This window comes from Canis lupus, chromosome 34 (genome assembly GCF_003254725.2).
Source record: "Canis lupus dingo isolate Sandy chromosome 34, ASM325472v2, whole genome shotgun sequence".
NCBI lineage: Eukaryota > Metazoa > Chordata > Mammalia > Carnivora > Canidae > Canis > Canis lupus.
In genome coordinates, this window is record NC_064276.1 from 4,196,585 (window position 1) to 4,217,521 (window position 20,937).

Sequence of the window (20,937 nt, forward strand, 5' to 3'; positions counted from 1 at the left end):
AATTTGAGTATAGTTGAGACACAATGTTGCATTGGTTTCAGGGGTACAATGTAGTGATTCAGCCTCTCTGCATTAGGCTGTGTTCCCGGTGAAGTGTAGCTACCCTCTGTCACTGTGCAACACTGTTCATACCACTCATTGTGCAGTACCTTTTATTACTATGACTTGTTCATTCCATTATTGGAAGCCTGTATCTCCCACTACCCTTCACCCATTTTGCCCATCCCTCAACTCTCTCTTCTTTGGCAACCATCAGTTTATTCTCTGTATTTATAGGTCTGATTATCCTTTTTGTTTGTTTGTTTTTCATTTGTTTTGTTTCTTAGATTCCATACATAAGTGAAATCATTTGGTATTTGTCTTTCTTTGACTGATTTATTTCACTTAATGTAATACACTCTAGGTCCATCCATGTTGCAGCAAGTGGCAAATTGTGATATATATATATCTCACAACGTCTTTATCCATTCATCTACTGACGGACACTTGAGTTGCTTCTAGGGGTGAACTTAGCATTCTGAGATAGTGTTTTTGTTGTCTTTGGGTAACAAACTTTTTTGATTTTTTACAATCTGGGAGAGAGGGGTTGAGGATCTTGGCTTAGACTTACATGGCTACTAAAAAGCAGGACCCAAGCTCAGAATTATAAGTGCAAATGTTCTTTCAACATTCTAGGGTGTTAAATAGTTTAAGTCTAAGAGTAAACTCCTATCTAAGGCATTGTTTTCATTGTTATTCAAAGCACAACTCAAATCAATATTTGTCAGATACAAAGGGCAACATGAGAAAAATGATTTTCTAAAAGGTCTCTGGACAAAGGCTGTATTTAGAATACTCATGGGCTCCATTTGCCATGATGACATCTCTCTTTCTCTTTTTTATAGTGACCTTCATATTTATAATAGATATGTTTTCAATATTTTGATTTTAGTTGGTAGCACAACAATATAAATTAACCCATTGGTTCCTGAATGAAGGGCTGACATTTCATCATTGGGGAGTGAGCCAACATTACAGCTCATCTGAAATGTCTGGGGGGCATCTGAGGGGAACAGAGCTGGCAGGTGGGGGGTGGGAGGAGATTGGGGCTTGCCGACAAGGCAGGAGCTGCGTATATATGGCAGGGTGGATGGGTGGGGTGCAAGGCGTTGACTAAGAGTACAATTGGGGATTTGAACTTGAGTCCAGAACAGTTGTATTTCTCTATACAGAAAGCTACAATGATTTGGAATATGTGAATGCGTGATGAGAGGAGATGGAGTTCAATTTTTGTTAAGGTATACTTCAGAGCACAGACTCAAAGTGTAACCAAGATTTTAGAATCGATGTTCAACCTGGGCTTAAGCACCTGGTCTGGACCCCCTGCCAGCCATGCCCCTCTCACCAGATGAAGGGTTTGTGGACAAAAAGGCAGTGGCCACCATTACCCTGCTTTCTGACCTTGTATTCGATATTGGAAGCCTTGTAATTCCCCGACCAAAATCCTGAATTCTGCTTTCCAGGTCTGTGCTGGTGTCTTCTTCAGGTTGGTTCTATGGAGAATGGCCCATTCCACTGAACTATGTCCACAGGCCCTGAGAGTGGCCGAGGTCTGACTGGTTAGTGGAACAAGGGGTCATTGGAGTTTGCATAGAACACATGAGCAACTTTGAGAAATTAAAGAAATTTTAGACTTGAACTTGGCCTTCCAGGTCATTTGAAGGTGTTTTTGACAAGGTGGTAAATAATGTAAAATTAATAGTGTGAAAGTTTGTTGGCTCGATGCATAACTTTTACACATTCAGGCACAAAGCTCATGGGCTTCCACTCTAATCTTGTCTTGGGCCCTGTGAATGATGCAGGGTTGGAGGGGTGGGGAGAGCTGATCCTCAAAATATTTAAAAGGATAAAGGATCTTCTAGTGGTTTCTTGCCCTTTTTAAATGTTTTCATCACATGTGCTATCAGCTAGTCACTAAATTGATTCTTAAAGACCTCCTGGTCAGGGCATGTTTCCTCAGCCTGTACAGTTTCTTCCAGACTTCAAAGTGACACAGCCCAGATATGACTGGATCCCCCTGGGCTGCCTCTGTCTCATCCTGTCCCATTGGCAGGATATTGCAGGAGTCAGTACTGAATGCACCAGGCTGGCTCCTCTGTCAATTCCCTGCCCCCCCATTCCCCCCTAAATTCCAGGTTCACTACCATATCTACTTCCTGGGGATTTTCCTAAAATTCTGTGATAGATGAAGGGAGATAAAGGTAACAGCTGGCACTGACAATGGGCCAGGACTTGTTCTAAATACTTAATAAATTTGGGGACCTATTCTGGAATTTGTGAGTTGCAGATCAAATGAAAATACTGGGGTCCATGATAAAGAGTGATGAGGAATTTCAAGACAATGACAGCAGAGCATTAAACCAAATGCGGAGAGGGGTTAAGCAAAGAGGGGGTGAGGGGTCCCTCGTTATCACCCAGGCTGCATATTAGCTCATTAATGCTTATGTTCCCATTTTACAGATGGGGATGCTGAGGTACAGAAGGATAAGTGTGACCAGTCCTTGTTCTCAGGGTTAAAACAGCACTGTTGAGGTTGGAATTCTGGTATACTTGGTTGTGGATGTGCCTCACTGCCTCCCTAGGGAAGACAGTGTGGCTCCATGCCTACAACAAACCTTTGCACAACCTCTCTGTTAGACGGCTGGACACTTCCTCCAAACTTTCTCATCTGGTATTGCCAACTGCCCCCACCCATAGTCCCTAAAAAAAAAATCACACCTCCATTGAGAAACTAAATCCCAAAAACCATGACTAAACTGACCCCAACCACAGTAACTTACTGACCATTTATTCTGTTGTAATTTAAACAAAGTCTCTGGGGAGTCTCCTCCCACCACATACACATGCACAAACCAAGAGGCTTAATAAAGTTTTAAGCCAACAAAAATCAATCTTATGTGTCTTGGGAGAGATTTCACTGCTATGAAAATCAGATTTTCTCCATATTGTTATAGTAACAAAATTACATTTCCCTTAAAACATTCCACTTATTTTTGCTCATTTATTTGTTTTTATAGTGCTTTTCTTCCATAAGCCTAAATCTATGAGTTTTTATGTTTTTATTCTAGATTGTTCCAGATTCCAAGCAATCGAGATAAGGAAAAGCCTATTTTAATCTATTTTGATTCAGTTGACATTTCAATACATGAACGCACAATGAGAGGGTCACTCTGCAGGAATGTCTTTGCTTGTTTTGTGAAAATGTACTTCCTCTCCAACAAGTTTTGCCAAGAAGTTAATCTTCATGTCAAGAAATACTGTTGGGTGAATGAAAAAATCTGACGTCCTGTCCTCTGGGAGGGCACTTCAGCAACACTCTTCCCAAATACTTGAAGCCGAGCCAGACTATTATTAGAACAAACAATTGATTAATTTTTGCAACATTCATAACAGAAAACTTGTATGTTAAATGTGTCTTCTTTCTAATGAAGTTGGAGTGCTGGGTAAGTGACTCATTAGAATGATGACCAGATTGCTTGAGGTTTCTTTCCCATGACAAATTACAGGGTAATATGAGTGTCTCTTATGCTTCCAAATCTTCCCCCCAGATATCCCAGTTCCCATGCTAAAGGGTGTCTGTAAATTGGCTCGAGAGTTGAGGGAATGTAAGAAGGAGCAAGGATAGAAGGAGAAAGCAAATCTCCTTGGAAAAGTTTAAAATAAATTAAGTAGATCTGATTAGTAAAAGAAGACAGCTACATTTCAAGAAGATGTTAAATGTTCTGTATAAATCATTTTATGTTGATTAAACAGTACGCTGTAATTTCTTTTCTAAATTGAATGGGCTACAGTGAAAAATAGTATTTGGCCCACCCCGAACAATAACTTCCCTCTGAAGACCTTTACTGCTAACTGAGAATTTTAAATTAGATGAAGAATAACAATGCATGATGTTGCTTAGCAACCACTATATGTCTGTTAGTCACAGAGGATCCAAATGGATAAGTTTTGGGCCAGTTTTAGAAATAAATAAGCTAATTACCTGGGGCAAAATTAAAAGAATTTCCCAAAGCTGAACCTGTGCTGATATCATTTTATTCATATATTTGTACCAAGGAGAGAGATTCTCATGATTATGAAGGTTCATGACTTGGTTTATGGCTCTTTAATCAGTTATACCTTCGGTGTCCAGAAGTGGCTTTGGTTTGGGAGGGTGATGATGGTGACTGGTGGTCAGGCACTGGGTGGGGTCCCAGCTACATATGGTCAGTTGTGTCGTCAGTGGTTGTCTGGTGTTTTTGTGGATGTAGGTTGCCTCCAAGGGCAGAGGTGGGCAAAGGCTCTAGCTCCTGCCCTCTACAACCTCATCACAAAGCGTCCATGGTACAAGCAGTCTGATGATGAATCCAGCCACCAAACAAGCTTTGTTTAGTAGCAGCACAAAACCTGTGCTCGGAAGTTCAGAGAAAGCTCTGCTGTTTGTCCTTAGGCTCTCTGAGGGTCAGGCCACACAACAGTATCTTTAGCAATTTCATGAAATGCAAGACTTAATAGGGTAGTAGGTGCGCTGTTAGGTAGCTGACCAGACTCTCATCCCTGCTCATGCCTGAGCAGTGGTGCAGGAAAATATTCCAGCCAATTCATAGATTTGAACAACACTCATTTCACAAACAAAAATTTTTTTCTGGCAAATCTTCTAATAGAGTCTGAGTGTGGGAGTTGAAGGCTTTGTAATGCGGGCTTCTGATAAAGGTCTTTCAGATATTAAGGGACTGCCCCTGGAGCGTAGATTTCTGATTGGGGTCTTTAAAGTGTCGGTGAACCACTCCCAGGTTGTAGATTAAAATTGTTTCACACACTTGTGTATTTTACCAAATTTAAGATGCTATCTCTTCTTAAACACACTGGTATTTTATGTCTTACTAAGAAAGAAAAAAATTCTGCCAGTAAAACTGACACAATGCTTCTCATCACTTTAAAATTTTATTTTGTATTTTTTGAAAGAGCCTTTTAAGATTAGATTTAGGTTTTTACCATACCTTGAGCATGTTTGTACATTAAGAAGGAAAAATATAGGTGAAAAATAGCTTATGATTTTCCTAAAAAACGTCATATCTCAAGTTTGACTTTTCCCAATCACTTTTTTGACTGAACAGGTGTTTGTTTGTTTAGCCCAGTGCTGTTCTTTGTGTCACCAAAGACACTGATGGTGTGCCTTTACTTAGAATAACAAAAAAGCCATGGGACTCATTCTTACCTGGCTCTGTCATCATGTGGCTGCTGCAGGGCTCAATCTAGGTGATGTGGAGTCTGAAGATTATAAAATTTGGGGAGGGAGGCTTTTTAAAAAGAGAACACAAAATTGCAAATGAAATAAACATTAGGTTACAATCATGGTTGTTTATTTAGAATGAGAAAAACAAAACATGAAACATTACAGATTTGGGAGGTCAAATTTTGCTATCAAAATCTGTCAAATCCACAAATACTACAAAATACAAAAAAATAGCATAAATACTTCCATTAATTGACTGTCCCTATGATGCCCTCCTCCCTACATTTTTGATTGCATAGTCAGTGATCGCCATGTTGTGACAGTCATCAGATCGACCTATGCTTCCACATGAGGGGCAGTTCTGTTATCAGAAGACTTGATTCTCCGGAGCATCTCACTGCTTTGGTTTGACTTTGCATGCTATTATCACCTGAGCTGGCTAGATTGCTTCAGGATGGGGACGGGGTTCCATGGTGACACGAAAAAGCCGTCTCGTGTATGAGGATGTGTTAAGACTTCACCCACCGAGAGGTTTGTAGTGCTTGCTGTTTGAGGTACTGTGACAGGTTTGTCCTCTTAAGACAGAGGGATTCTAATTGTGGTATTTTCATACAAGGATATAGTTTGTTTCTAGCTGTAAACATTTCTTTTTTAAAAAGATTTTATTTATTTATTTATTCATGAGAGACATAGAGAGAGAGGCAGAGACACTGGCAGAGGGAGAAGCAGGCTCCATGCAGGGAGCCCGGTGTGGGACTCCATCCTGGGACTCCAGGATCACCTGAGCCAAAGGCAGAGGCTCAACCACTGAGACACCCAGGTGTTCCTAAACATTTCATCTTTTAAAAAGAGTTTATTTTTTGAATAATCTCTATGTTCAACGTGGGGCTTGAACTTACAACCCTGAAATCAAGAGTTACATGCTCTACTGACTGAGCCAGCCAAGCACCCCATATTTCATTCTTGAGTTTCTCTATAGAAGAGCAGATTTGGATTGGTGGTAACTGAGCTCTCTGCTTATAGTTGTTTTTCAAAAAGATTTATTTATCTATCTATCATCTATCTATCTATCTATCTATCTATCTATCTATCTATCTATCTATCTATCTAATTTGAGAGAGCGAGAGAGTGCAAGTGGAAGGGGCAGAGGGAGAGGGAGAGAGAATCTGAAGCAGACTCCGCACTGAGTGCAGAGCCTGACACTGAGCTCGATCTCACAACCCTGAAATCAGGACCTGAGCCAAAATCAAGAGTCAGATGCCTACGTCCGTGCTACCCAGGTGTAGAGTTAGAGTTTTACACCTTTGGTAACTGGGAGAGATCTGCCCAGACTAGCTCCAGGCTCTGTATATTTCCAACCTTGTTTTTTTTTCTCCACTGCTCTCATGTTTGAGGTGTTGGGGATGTATTAGTCTGTTCCAGCTGACATAACAAAACACCGCGGACAGTACAGCCAAGACAGAAACGTACATTCACACAGTCCTGCAGACTGGGAGTCCAAGATCAAGGTGTTGGCAGTTTGGTTTCTCCTGTGGCCTCTCTCCTTGGGGTGCAGACTGCTGCCTTTTCTCTGTGGTCTCATGTAGGCTTTCCTCTGTGTATGAGCATCACTACTTTCTCTTTCTCTTCTTATAAAGACTCCGGTCCTACTGGATCAGGATTCCACACCCCATGACCTCATTTAACCTCAATTACCTCTGTAAAAGCCCTTTTTTCAAATATAGTCACACTGGGGTTTGAGGGTTCAACCTATGAACTTGGGGGAGTAAATAATTCAGTCCATAACAGGGACCATAGATAATGTTTGGGTTGGAGTATGACTTCTGGACCTACACTTTTGTGCCATGCTGGTGAGGTGACACCGTGGGTGGCAGGGAAATCCGGGCCACATTCCTGTGCTGTGATCACGTGGTTAGACTTGGAAGTGACTGTGAACCATGGGAACCTCATCAAACCTCATCCACCAATCAAAAAACTTGTTTCTCCTGCTCAATTGCCCTTTAACAAGATTCCCGAGATGCTTGCGGCCACCCCATCCCCACCTGATGAGAGGAGAAGCAAGGTGGAGACAAGTCAGAGTAGAAGGAGATCACAGTCCTCGCCAACACTGATTGACTATCTTACTTTTGCAAATTTTACTCCCAGCAAATGCACTGCTGTGATGCACTCCAGGGCCTCGGTAGGGTCTGTGCACGTGATGGGTCCTGCAGCATCAGTTTTGTTTCATGGTAAGTTCATCTTTGAGGACTAGTTTACTTTGATGTCAACTATGGAAAATTGCAGAACACACCTGATTCACCATTCTCCAATCTTTCCCAACAACCATTTGGCTCCAACGGGTTAAAGTATTCTACTTTGTCCGCAGGATTTTCTTCTCAATTGCTAACATTCAACCTGAATTTTTTTTTTTTTCAAATGAAACTTTGTATTTTGAGATAACTGTAGATTCACATGCAGTTATAGGGGATAATAGTGAAAGACCCTGTGCCCCTTTGACTCAGTTTTTCCCAGTGGTGTCATCTTGCAAAGCTACAGTGTGATATCAACCAGGATACAGACATGGAGACAGTCAAGACACAGAAAATTTCCATCACCATCAGAATTCCTTCACGTTGCTCCTTATGGATGCAGACACTTCCCTCTCACACTGCCATTCCTTAATCTCTGGCAGCCATTAGTCCGTCTCTAAAATTTTGTCCATCTCTAAAATTTTGTCATTTCAAGAATATTGTATAAACGGGTTATACAGTATGTAACATTTTCAAGTGAGTTTTTTTTTCATTCAGCATAATTCTCTAGGTTCATCCAATTTGTCAGATTTCTCTCCATTGTTCAGTCTCCTTATGTAGTGTCCAGGTTTTTTTGTAGTACTCAGTGGAAGGAGTCAGGAAATGTACATCTACTCCTCTCTTGGAAGCAGATGTTCACCCTGTGGGGTTTGATGCTGGTAGTTTTGATGTTTGCTCTGGTGCAGATGACAGCAATGACATAAGGACAGTTGCCTCACCAGGAGCGAAGTCAGAGACAATAGCATGGGAAAAGATATGTCTCAGAATGAAATGTTATGTAGCCTGTGATGAGTTTTCCCCTGGTAGTATAGGCCATCTAGCAGGTAACCTCCCATTTAGCCATACGTTATGGCTCACCAGAATCTGGTGTTCTCACTCCTGTTTCTACACTGAAGATAATAAAATCATAAAGACATTAAACTTGGCTACCGTTTCATGAAGTGATTGAGAGGCTCATGCACATAGTTTGTGTTGTAGGTTGGGTGTCTTGAGAGCAGCCTCTGTGAAGGTGTTGGTCATCATGCAGGGTTTTGTGGGGAGTATTCTGGCCGCTACCCTCTGTGGGATGGAGATGAAGAAAGCAGAATGGGGGAGGGGGAGAGGTCAGCTCTGAGGAAGCCCCCCCTCCCCCACACACTCACCCTGTGTGTGACCTACAGAGTCATCCAGAGCTGGCCCCAGCTGGCCAGGCCTTCATGGAAAAGCCTCTGGGTGGGGGCCTGTGCAGGAGGCCATGCAGTCAGCTCGGTGGCTCTGTGTAGCTGAGATGTCCCCAAAGGGCTGACCACTGAGGCTGTCTGCCCACAGCACCCAGAGCAGCCGGGCAGCTTGTCCTTTGTCAAAGGGGGCTCTAGGCAGTACCTCGTAGCATGCATCATGGCCTGTCAATCACAAGATGTATATTAAAGATATGTTCTCAAGCTAGTTTGAGGGGTGCATAATCAAAACCCTCCTAGAACTGATTCCTTCTGTGGGAAAATAGTGTCAGTATTAAAATTAACAGTGATTCGCAAGTTCTGATTTCTTGATAGGTGTGTTTTGGCTTTTAAAATGACTTTTATTCCCTCCCTAAAAGGGATGACTCACATCTATTTGGACTTTTAGATTAATTTTCAGTTTATTCAAATAAAAAAATGTAAAAGTCTTGTTTTCCTTAAGCTTCTGAATCCCACTTATAAATCTGATTGTTCTTTTTATAAATCCATTGAATTTTAACAATCCTATCCAAGAGTGCTTTTATTCGTGTTCCAGTTGAACAGACAAAACTACCTTAAATAATCAGCCCCCTTTACAACTTGGTTAATTAAATTCCTTTAAACATTTTTACTGCATTTATAAATATATTTGATTTCTCCTATGTTGTTGATGTGATAAACTTATGGATATAGTAAATCTCAAGTTCTCCTAAGCATCCCAATATTATTTACAAACCTAGCCAAATTCTCTTTGCTTAAAATCTCAAGTCTAAAATAAACTGCACATTTTAATGGAATCACACAGCGAATTCACTTGTTTTGATAGACCAAATTATTCCAAAACACTCTACATGCTAGACATACATAGGTTTTTTTCCCTAATGTAACACATGAGCATTGATATTCTAACCTGCTGAGAACTGGTTTTTGCCGGCAGGTGATTGTGGCTTGACCAGGTCACAGGGAAGAGGGTCTGAAGCCAAACCCTCCTCATGGGCATTTATCAAAACAGACTCCTATTATCAAGTCTGTGAGCTCTGTGAAGCCACAGTTCCTGTATCATGGGTGATCTGATCAGAGAAGGTTCACTGAGAAAGATACGTTACCTGAAGGCCAGACTTCTCCAAATGCAATGGCTGGACATGGGAGTCTTACAGCATCAAATGTCAATGATGTCATTTACGGAGTTCTTTGTCTATCCGGTTCATGAAGTGTGGGAGTTGTCACTGACATTTTACTCAATTATATACCTTGAATACCCCTAATTTTACCAACAAAAGCTCCCTTCTGACCCTCTCTATATGAATTACAGAATCTTCACATGTGGATGGAGATTTGGGAGGCTGAAGCTCTTGCTGCAGCTGTCCTGGTTTGCTTGTGAGAACACGCACCGTGGGTTGGGGTTCGCCAGGAGGCCACTGAGTATGCTCAGGCTGTAACTTAAACCAACATATCATAGCATTGCATTGTGTATGTGAGGGTGTTTAAGATGGATTATACACATCTTAAGATCTTCCAAGGGTTAAATGATACCCAGTGAAAAAGTAGTTTTACCATTTGCTGTGGGCTGAGTTGTGTTGCATTCCCTATGACCCAAATTCATATGTTGAAGCCCTCACCACCAAGGGAATCATATTAGGAGCGGGGGGGCCTTTGGGAGATAATTAAGTTTAGATGAGGTCATGAAGGTAGATTCCTCATGATATGATTAGTTTCCTCTCTCTTTCTCTCCCTCCTACCCCCTTTCTCTTTCCCTTCCCACCATGTGTGGACACAGTGAGAAGGCAGTGTGCTCTGCAAGCCAGAAGGAGTGCTTCCATCAGAATCTGACCTTGGTGGAGTCCTGATCTTGGCCTTCCAGCCTCCATAACTGTGAGAAATACATTTCTGCTGATTAAGCCCCCAAATCTGCGATATTTTGTTATGGTGGCCTGAGCTGAGTAATAGACTGTTCTGAGTATATTGAGGTTCTCATCATAAGCAGAAAGATTGCTTCTCTTTAAGAGAATTTTGTGTGGGACCCACACCCTGGATGCCCAGACATTTCTGTGCTTCAGATGGGCATGTGGAGCCTTTCTATAGTCTGTAGGTGGACTATAGGGTCTCCTAGTCACACCCTTCAACTGGGATGGTCTTACAGCCCATGTCCTAAGGGTTCAAATGAATTCTCACCAATTATTGAATTAACTGTGAGTTAAGCAAAGCCTTCAGCCTCCCTGAGATTGCACTAACTTCCCTCCCTATTTGACTAGACTTTATTTCCTTAGCTCTAAGTCATTGTCATGGTTTCTACTGTCTTTAGGATGAGCACATGAGTTTTTCCTTTCACTTGAGTCTGAAATGAGCTCTGCCTCACTGCCTAGAGAGCAAACCTCTTTTAGGAATTCTCTTTTGTTTTTGCTCTTTTCTTCTTTAATACTGATTAGGAAATATTGATCCATGTAGAAGGATGTATATAGTGTACATCTATGTTACAAAGCATAGGAGGATGGAGCCACTGGGCCTCAGGAGGATGGGATATGGTGCAGTTCTAGGGATCTTAGAAACAAGAGCTTCTGGACCACCTTTCCAGGGGGTGGCTTTCAATCTGATGATTCAGTGCTAACTCCTTTCTCTCCTGCATGTATACCTCAAGGTTGAATTCCCAGGAGGAAGTCCGTGTGGCTTAGCTTGGTCACACACTTTCCTCTGTGTTTAGGATAGGACAGGTCCCATATACAGGGGCCCCAAAGGGAGAGTTACAGTTTCCTCAAAGAAGGAAGGGAGGTAGGCAAAACAAAAACCCATCCCTCATGCTCTCCAAGCTAGGACTTGCTGGTGGCTCCCTGCCTTTATTCCCAGTTGTTCCCAAGTGGGTTTCCCTGCTTTTTACAGTAGTGGGGGCCCAGAGTAGCCTATTCTGTGGCTGGCCTCACTTCCCTATATTGCTTGGAAAGTCCTTGAATCTCATTTGAATGTCATTTTCAACCTTTCCAATTTTCCAGCATTGATACAGATTTTCTTTGGTCAGCTGGTGCTAATTTTGAGGAGGAATTAAATTTAGTATTTGAGCCATATTTTGAATTGTAGGAGATATTTCTGGGGCAGGTTGTCAGGGTTTGTGGGTGAGATGGGAGGCATGGAACAAGAAAGAAGGCAAAAGAAGTTGGATGTACCAACTTTCACTGAATAAAGGAATACAGGAGCAGGGATGAATTTGGGGGCAAGAGTCAATAAGTAGAGTTTTCAACCTTATGAGTTTGGGGACGTCCGGTAGGTCATTGCAAATGTGGGTTGGTTTGCTCGACTTCCTTTCTACTTGGGCTACAGTTTTCTTTTCATTTCCTCACTCCTGAAAGTCTGGCCTTTACCATCTACTTCATCTTTGTCCATAGTACTTTGTATCTACCTTGCTACAAGTGATTATAACTATTATTGTCAGTACTTACGCATCAGACATATTGAGCATTGATATATGTGTTTTATTTCAATTTCAGACTACCTGGTAGAGGTTGACTAGAGAGGCAGATAGTTTCAGGCTAAGAGCCTGATTTGAATCTTGGCTCCATCATTTACTAATTGTGTCACCTAGTTAGTCCCTTCACCACTCTGGGCTTCAGTTTCCCCATCTGTAAAGTGAGGATATTTCCAGAACTTACCTAATTGATTCATTATGACTGCTAAAGGAATTAATATATGTAAAGCACTTAAAACAGTGCCTGGTATGGAATAAGCACAATGTAAATTCTAGTTGTTATCTGTCCATGTACAGTGTACAGAAGAGAACTTTCCTGGGAGTCAGGGCAATTTACTTGCTGTGGGATTTTGAGGCAGGTCGTTTTGCAACTGGGATTCCATTGTCTTGACTGTGGAATTAAGAGGCAGATGAAATGTTCTCTAAGGACCTCTTAACGATTGATCAGAATGAATGAAGGGGCAAAGGCATGGTTTTGTGTGCTATGTCCACGCCATGTCCCCTAAGAGTAAGATGCTGGGAAAGAATCCATAAAGGATGACTCTTGGGATGGGCCTTGCTGGGCAGAGCTTCTGCCCAGAATGTGTCTTGCTTGTGGAGGTCAAACAGTACTAACCCCATATATGCAAGCAGGGGGCTCGTAGGTTTTAGGGAGAGCCCTATGGTGGGGTTTTGAGAGCAATGGAGCCAAGCACAGGGTCTTCAAGGATGCAGTAGCAGCAGTGACAATTCAAGGCAAGAATTCTCACCCTCCTTTATGCCCTGGACCATCTAATGAGGCCCAGGGACCCTTTCTCCAAATAATGTTTTTAACTACAAAAAATAAAATACACAGTAAAAGCAACCAATTTTGTTAAAATATAATTAGCAAATATATGTATCAAATTGGTGATTTAGTGATATATATAGGCTTCTTTGTTACCTTGTAAATGCAAGCTCTAGCTCTCATGGCAGGTCTAACAGCTGCCTGAACTTTAAAATAGTGATGACAGTAAATATTTTGAGATATCTGTGCAACCTTAATGTGAATGAAAATATCTGTGATTTCTCATGGTGATAAAGTCTCTGGGATGACTGTGGTTTGTTGCCTGCTTTCACATTTGAAGGAAATGCTAAATTCTAGTTAGAACTTAGTGCAAATAAAGATGTACCTTTCTCCCCATCCAAGTTTGTGGATCCTCTGAATTCATGCCACTCAGATAATGTCTATGATTCTGTGACCCAAAGGTTGATGCAGGATGATACATAGGTTGTGAGGCATGCTAGAGGCTGAGGAAGAACAATTTCTAAGCAAGAACCCGCAATATTCCCATTTGTCAGGGGAAAATCTTCCAGAGAGTGTGGAGGTTAGAAAATCTTTCTTGAAAGAGCAACATGTTCATCGTAGAAGCAACCTTTGGGGCATAAGGGATTGGGAAGCAGAATGACTGCGTTCCTGTGCTCCAAAACTAGGTGAGGCTGGGCGTGGTTAGTTTTTGGCCTAGGTTTCTTGCAGAGATTCCTGCATACAAACAGGGTGTGATTTCCTGCCAAAGTGCAGTAGGGTTAAATATATAAAAATGCCAGCTTATCACCCACAATGCAACGGGGCAGTGGGATGATTTAATGCAGCTCTCAGTGGCACCGTTAAGATTTATGTGGATAATCATCTCCATGGAGAGGATGATAAGTTATCACATTTATTATTTGCATATAGAAAGGTCCTTCTTGAATTCTCTGCGTTCTCACCATTCAAGCCTATGCTTGAGAAGAAGGTAAATGGTTTTTAGATTTGATTAGAGAGTACTAGAAAGGTAAATTTACAGGGTGTAACACATCAATAGTAGACTACATATTGAGACTAAAAGAAAAAATGGAGGACATTTGTTTTCTGGTATAGGCAAGTCTGGTATAGGCACAGTGATCTCTGAAGTTTTTTTTTTTTTTTTTTTTTTTTTTTTTTTTTTTTATTGGTGTTCAATTTACTAACATACAGAATAACACCCAGTGCCCGTCACCCATTCACTCCCACCCCCCGCCCTCCTCCCCTTCTACCACCCCTAGTTCGTTTCCCAGAGTTAGCAGTCTTTATGTTCTGTCTCCCTTTCTGATATTTCCCACACATTTCTTCTCCCTTCCCTTATTTTCCCTTTCACTATTATTTATATTCCCCAAATGAATGAGAACATATAATGTTTGTCCTTCTCTGACTGACTTACTTCACTCAGCATAATACCCTCCAGTTCCATCCACGTTGAAGCAAATGGTGGGTATTTGTCATTTCTAATAGCTGAGTAATATTCCATTGTATACATAAACCACATCTTCTTTATCCATTCATCTTTCGTTGGACACCGAGGCTCCTTCCACAGTTTGGCTATCGTGGCCATTGCTGCTAGAAACATCGGGGTGCAGGTGTCCCGGCGTTTCATTGCATTTGTATCTTTGGGGTAAATCCCCAACAGTGCAATTGCTGGGTCGTAGGGCAGGTATATTTTTAACTCTTTGAGGAACCTCCACACAGTTTTCCAGAGTGGCTGCACCAGTTCACATTCCCACCAACAGTGTAAGAGGGTTCCCTTTTCTCCGCATCCTCTCCAACATTTGTTGTTTCCTGCCTTGTTAATTTTCCCCATTCTCACTGGTGTGAGGTGGTATCTCATTGTAGTTTTCATTTGTATTTCCCTGATGGCAAGTGATGCAGAGCATTTTCTCATATGCATGTTGGCCATGTCTATGTCTTCCTCTGTGAGATTTCTGTTCATGTCTTTTGCCCATTTCATGATTGGATTGTTTGTTTCTTTGGTGTTGAGTTTAATAAGTTCTTTATAGATCTTGGAAACTAGCCCTTTATCCGATATGTCATTTGCAAATATCTTCTCCCATTCTGTAGGTTGTCTTTGAGTTTTGTTGACTGTATCCTTTGCTGTGCAAAAGCTTCTTATCTTGATGAAGTCCCAATAGTTCATTTTTGCTTTTGTTTCTTTTGCCTTCGTGGGTGTATCTTGCAAGAAGTTACTATGGCCGAGTTCAAAAAGGGTGTTGCCTGTGTTCTTCTCTAGGATTTTGATGGAATCTTGTCTCACATTTAGATCTTTCATCCATTTTGAGTTTATCTTTGTGTATGGTGAAAGAGAGTGGTCTAGTTTCATTCTTCTGCATGTGGATGTCCAATTTTCCCAGCACCATTTATTGAAGAGACTGTCTTTCTTCCAATGGATAGTCTTTCCTCCTTTATCGAATATTAGTTGCCCATAAAGTTCAGGGTCCACTTCTGGATTCTCTATTCTGTTCCACTGATCTATGTGTCTGTTTTTGTGCCAGTACCACACTGTCTTGATGACCACAGCTTTGTAGTACAACCTGAAATCTGGCATTGTGATGCCCCCAGATATGGTTTTCTTTTTTAAAATTCCCCTGGCTATTCGGGGTCTTTTCTGATTCCACACAAATCTTAAAATAATTTGTTCTAACTCTCTGAAGAAAGTCCATGGTATTTTGATAGGGATTGCATTAAACGTGTATATTGCCCTGGGTAACATTGACATTTTCACAATATTAATTCTGCCAATCCATGAGCATGGAATATTTTTCCATCTCTTTGTGTCTTCCTCAATTTCTTTCAGAAGTGTTCTATAGTTTTGAGGGTATAGATCCTTTACATCTTTGGTGAGGTTTATTCCTAGGTATCTTATGCTTTTGGGTGCAATTGTAAATGGGATTGACTCCTTAATTTCTCTTTCTTCAGTCTCATTGTTAGTGTATAGAAATGCCACTGACTTCTGGGCATTGATTTTGTATCCTGCCACGCTACCGAATTGCTGTATGAGTTCTAGCAATCTTGGGGTGGAGACTTTTGGGTTTTCTATGTACAGTATCATGTCATCGGCGAAGAGGGAGAGTTTGACTTCTTCTTTGCCAATTTGAATGCCTTTAATGTCTTTTTGTTGTCTGATTGCTGAGGCTAGGACTTCCAGTACTATGTTGAATAGCAGTGGTGAGAGTGGACATCCCTGTCTTGTTCCTGATCTTAGGGGAAAGGCTCCCAGTGCTTCCCCATTGAGAATGATATTTGCTGTGGGCTTTTCGTAGATGGCTTTTAAGATGTCGAGGAATGTTCCCTCTATCCCTACACTCTGAAGAGTTTTGATCAGGAATGGATGCTGTATTTTGTCAAATGCTTTCTCTGCATCCAATGAGAGGATCATATGGTTCTTGGTTTTTCTCTTGCTGATATGATGAATCACATTGATTGTTTTACGGGTGTTGAACCAGCCTTGTGTCCCAGGGATAAATCCTACTTGGTCATGGTGAATAATTTTCTTAATGTACTGTTGGATCCTATTGGCCAGTATCTTGTTGAGAATTTTTGCATCCATGTTCATCAGGGATATTGGTCTGTAATTCTCCTTTTTGGCGGGGTCTTTGTCTGGCTTTGGAATTAAGGTGATGCTGGCTTCATAGAACGAATTTGGAAGTACTCTATCTCTTTCTATCTTTCCAAACAGCTTTAGGAGAATAGGTATGATTTCTTCTTTAAACGTTTGATAAAATTCTCCTGGGAAGCCATCTGGCCCTGGACTCTTGTGTCTTGGGAGGTTTTTGATGACTGCTTCAATTTCCTCCCTGGTTATTGGCCTGTTCAGGTTTTCTATTTCTTCCTGTTCCAGTTTTGGTAGTTTGTGGCTTTCCAGGAATGCGTCCATTTCTTCTAGATTGCTTAATTTATTGGCGTATAGCTGTTCATAATATGTTTTTAAAATCGTTTGTATTTCCTTGGTGTTGGTAGTGATCTCTCCTTTCTCATTCATGATTTTATTAATTTGAGTCTTCTCTCTCTTCTTTTTAATAAGGCTGGCTAATGGTTTATCTATCTTATTAATTCTTTCAAAGAACCAACTCCTGGTTCTGTTGATCTGTTCCACAGTTCTTCTGGTCTCGATTTCGTTGAGTTCTGCTCGAATCTTTGTTAACTCCCTTCTTCTCTTGGGTGTAGGATCTATTTGCTGTTTTTTCTCTAGCTCCTTTATGTGTAAGGTTAGCTTTTGTATTTGAGTTCTTTCCAGTTTTTGAATGGATGCTTGTATTGCGATGTATTTCCCCCTTAGGACTGCTTTTGCTGCATCCCAAAGATTTTGAACGGTTGTATCTTCATTCTCATTAGTTTCCATGAATCTTTTTAATTCATCCTTAATTTCCTGGTTGACCCTTTTATCTTTTAGCAGGATGGTCCTTAACCTCCATGTGTTTGAGGTCCTTCCAAACTTCTTGTTGTGATTTAGTTCTAATTTCAAGGCATTATGGTCCGAGAATATGCAGGGGACAATCCCAATCTTTTGGTATCGGTTCAGACCCGATTTGTGACCCAATATGTGGTCTATTCTGGAGAAAGTTCCATGTGCGCTTGAGAAGAATGTGTATTCGGTTGAGTTTGGATGTAAAGTTCTGTAGATATCTGTGAAATCCATCTGGTCCAGTGTATCATTTAAAGCTCTCGTTTCTTTGGAGATGTTTTGCTTAGAAGACCTATCGAGTATAGAAAGAGCTAGATTGAAGTCACCAAGTATAAGTGTATTATTATCTAAGTATTTCTTCACTTTGGTTAATAATTGATTTATATATTTGGCAGCTCCCACATTCGGAGCATATATATTGAGGATTGTTAAGTCCTCTTGTTGAATAGATCCTTTAAGTATGATATAGTGTCCCTCTTCATCTCTCACTACAGTCTTTGGGGTAAATTTTAGTTTATCTGATATAAGGATGGCTACCCCTGCTTTCTTTTGAGGACCATTCGAATGGTAAATGGTTCTCCAACCTTTTATTTTCAGGCTGTAGGTGTCCTTCTGTCTAAAATGAGTCTCTTGTAGACAGCAAATAGATGGGTCCTGCTTTTTTATCCAGTCTGAAACCCTGCGCCTTTTGATGGGGTCATTAAGCCCGTTCACGTTCAGAGTTACTATTGAGAGATATGAGTTTAGTGTCATCATGATATCTATTCAGTCTTTGTTTTTGTGGACTGTTCCACTGAACTTCTTCTTAAAGGGGAATTTTAAGAGTCCCCCTTAAAATTTCTTGCAGAGCTGGTTTGGAGGTCACATATTCTTTTAGTTGCTGCCTGTCTTGGAAGCTCTTTATCTCTCCTTCCATTTTGAATGAGAGCCTTGCTGGATAAAGTATTCTTGGTTGCATGTTCTTCTCCTTTAGGACCCTGAATATATCCTGCCAGCCCTTTCTGGCCTGCCAGGTCTCTGTGGAGAGGTCTGCTGTTACCCTAATACTCCTCCCCATAAAAGTCAGGGATTTCTTGTCTCTTGCTGCTTTAAGGATCTTCTCCTTATCTTTGGAATTTGCAAGCTTCACAATTAAATGTCGAGGTGTTGAACGGTTTTTATTGATTTTAGGGGGGGATCTCTCTATTTCCTGGATCTGAATGCCTGTTTCCCTTCCCAGATTAGGAAAGTTTTCAGCTAGAATTTGTTCAAATACATATTCTGGCCCTCTGTCCCTTTCGGCGCCCTCGGGAACCCCAATTAAACGTAGGTTTTTCTTCCTCAGGCTGTCGTTTATTTCCCTTAATCTATCTTCATGGTCTTTTAATTGTTTGTCTCTTTTTTCCTCAGTTTCCCTCTTTGCTATCAACTTGTCTTCTATGTCACTCACTCGTTCTTCCACCTCGTTAACCCTCGTCGTTAGGACTTCTAGTTTGGATTGCATCTCATTCAATTGATTTTTAATTTCTGCCTGATTAGCTCTAAATTCTGCAGTCATGAAGTCTCTTGAGTCCTTTATACTTTTTTCTAGAGCCACCAGTAGCTGTATAATAGTGCTTCTGAATTGGCTTTCTGACATTGAATTGTAATCCAGATTTTGTAACTCTGTGGGAGAGAGGGCTGTTTCTGATTCTTTCTTTTGAGGTGAGGTTTTCCTTCTAGTCATTTTGCTCAGTGCAGAGTGGCCAAAAGCAAATTGTATTGGGAAAAAGAGAAAAAGAGAGGAAAGAAAGAAGGAAAGAAAAGAGAAAGAGAAAAAAAAAAGGGAAGAAAAGAAAAAAAACGAGAAAAAAAAAAGAAGAAAAAGAGAAAGAAAAAGAAAGGAGAAAAAAAGGGGGTGGGGGAAGGAAACAAATCAAAAAGCAAAACAAAACAAAAACAAAAACAAAACAAAACAAAAAAAAAAAAAAAAAAAAAAGAACCACCGGGGAGTATCTTCTGATTCTGTGTACTTTAAGTCCCTTGGCTTCTCCTGGAAGTTGTCCGTCTAGCTGGTCTTCTGGGGGAGGGGCCTGTTGTGCTGATTTTCAGGTGTTAGCAGTTGGGGGAGCTGCTGTGCCCCTGCCTGGTGCAGGGCTCGGTGGGGGTTGTTTACCCCCTGAGGCCACAGGAGGAACAGCCCCAGTGGCGGGGCAGCTCTGGAAACCTGGATTCGGCTCCGGCAGGAACTCCGTCTGCAGGGCCTGGAGGCTCCGGGGCGGGGCCGCGGATCTGCTCAGCTGGGGCAGGAGCGTCCTTGCTGTCCTGGGCCCTCCCGGCCTCTGCCTGTCCCGGGGGAGGCGGGATCCTGGGCTGTGTCCCGGCGCCCTGTGCTCCGGAGCCTGCGCTGGTGGATTCGCGCTCCCGGGCCGCGCAGCCCCCTCCGCGGAGCCGCCGCCCGAGCCCCTCCGAGCTGCTCCTGGAACCGCGCAGCCCCCTCCGCGGAGCCGCCGCCCGAGCCCCTCCGAGCTGCTCCCGGGGCCGCGCAGCCCCCTCCGCGGAGCCGCCGCCCGAGCCCCTTCAGCTGCTCCGGGTCCCGCCGGGTCCCGCCGTGCGCGCTGCAGCCCTTAGGGAGCTCGGCGCACTCTCCTGGGCGCGCAGTTGCTCTGTTAGTGTCCCCGGGAGCCCGAGCGCATCCCCACCCTCCTGGGTCCTGCTCCACCTCCCCGCGAGCCCCTTTCCGCCCGGGAAGGTCGGTGCAGCTCCTGCTTCTCCGGGACGGGGCTCTCCTGTCCTGGGGACACTCGCCCCGGCCTCAGCCCGGCTCCTCGCGGGGCCCCTCCCCCTTGGAGGCCTTTGTTTCTTTATTTCTTTTTCCCCGTCTTCCTACCTTGATAGATGCGCGAACTCTTCTCACTGTTGCATTCCAGCTGGTCTCTCTTTAAATCTCAGGCCGAATTCATAGATTTTCAGGATAATTTGAAGGTTTTCTAGGTAGTTTGGTGGAGACTGGTGATTTGGAGACCCTACTCCTCCGCCATCTTGCTCCTCTCTCTCGATCTCTGAAGTTTTAATGTGAGCTGCGAGCTTGTTCTAGAATGTCTGAATAGGGCCAGTCATTTCTGGATAATTTTATGGCTATCACAGTACAGGATCAGTGGAAACCAGCTGGTGGGACCCAGACTCTTGAGGGACTGTGGAATTAATGCAAAGACCTGTGAGCCTCTCTCCACATGTATTCTGCATATTTCCAATCATGTGGGAGTTCTTGCTAAAATTTCTTGGTATTCAAAAAAGATCTTTGAAAAAGTTAGGAACCATTGCTCTAGAAGATAGGCAATTACTTACATGGAAATGCAATTTCAAATTTATTCTCAGCAAATTTCAAGAGACATCAGCACGTTCAGTTACGTATATAACCCATTTCAGAGGGATGGCTTTTATGAAGCAGCATACTCAGTGTCATATGCAAAACTTTATTTCCTTATCTTTTTCATTTCTTTACTAAAAAGTTCTTAGTATAAAAACACTAGAATCTCAGTTTTTAAGTTCTATTTCAATATTATTTTAAAAC

The 20,937-nt window shown here is 42.1% G+C and overlaps 1 protein-coding gene and 1 pseudogene across 12 annotated transcripts in view; one reads left to right on the forward strand and one right to left on the reverse strand.

Annotated features, from left to right (window-relative positions):
- Positions 1–9,917, reverse strand: part of LOC112662684 (60S ribosomal protein L5-like) — a 52,062-nt pseudogene extending 42,145 nt beyond the window's left edge.
- Positions 1–20,937, forward strand: part of ATPSCKMT (ATP synthase c subunit lysine N-methyltransferase) — a 251,901-nt gene that overhangs the window by 179,805 nt on the left and 51,159 nt on the right. For 11 of the 12 annotated variants that reach the window (XR_007408276.1, XR_007408277.1, XR_007408280.1 and 8 more), the window contains exon 6: positions 3,108–3,482. The exons of the other annotated variant lie outside the window; for it this stretch is intronic. The gene's annotated coding sequence lies outside the window, so the exon portion shown is untranslated. The remainder of the gene's footprint in view (positions 1–3,107; positions 3,483–20,937) is intronic. 12 annotated transcript variants of the gene reach the window in all.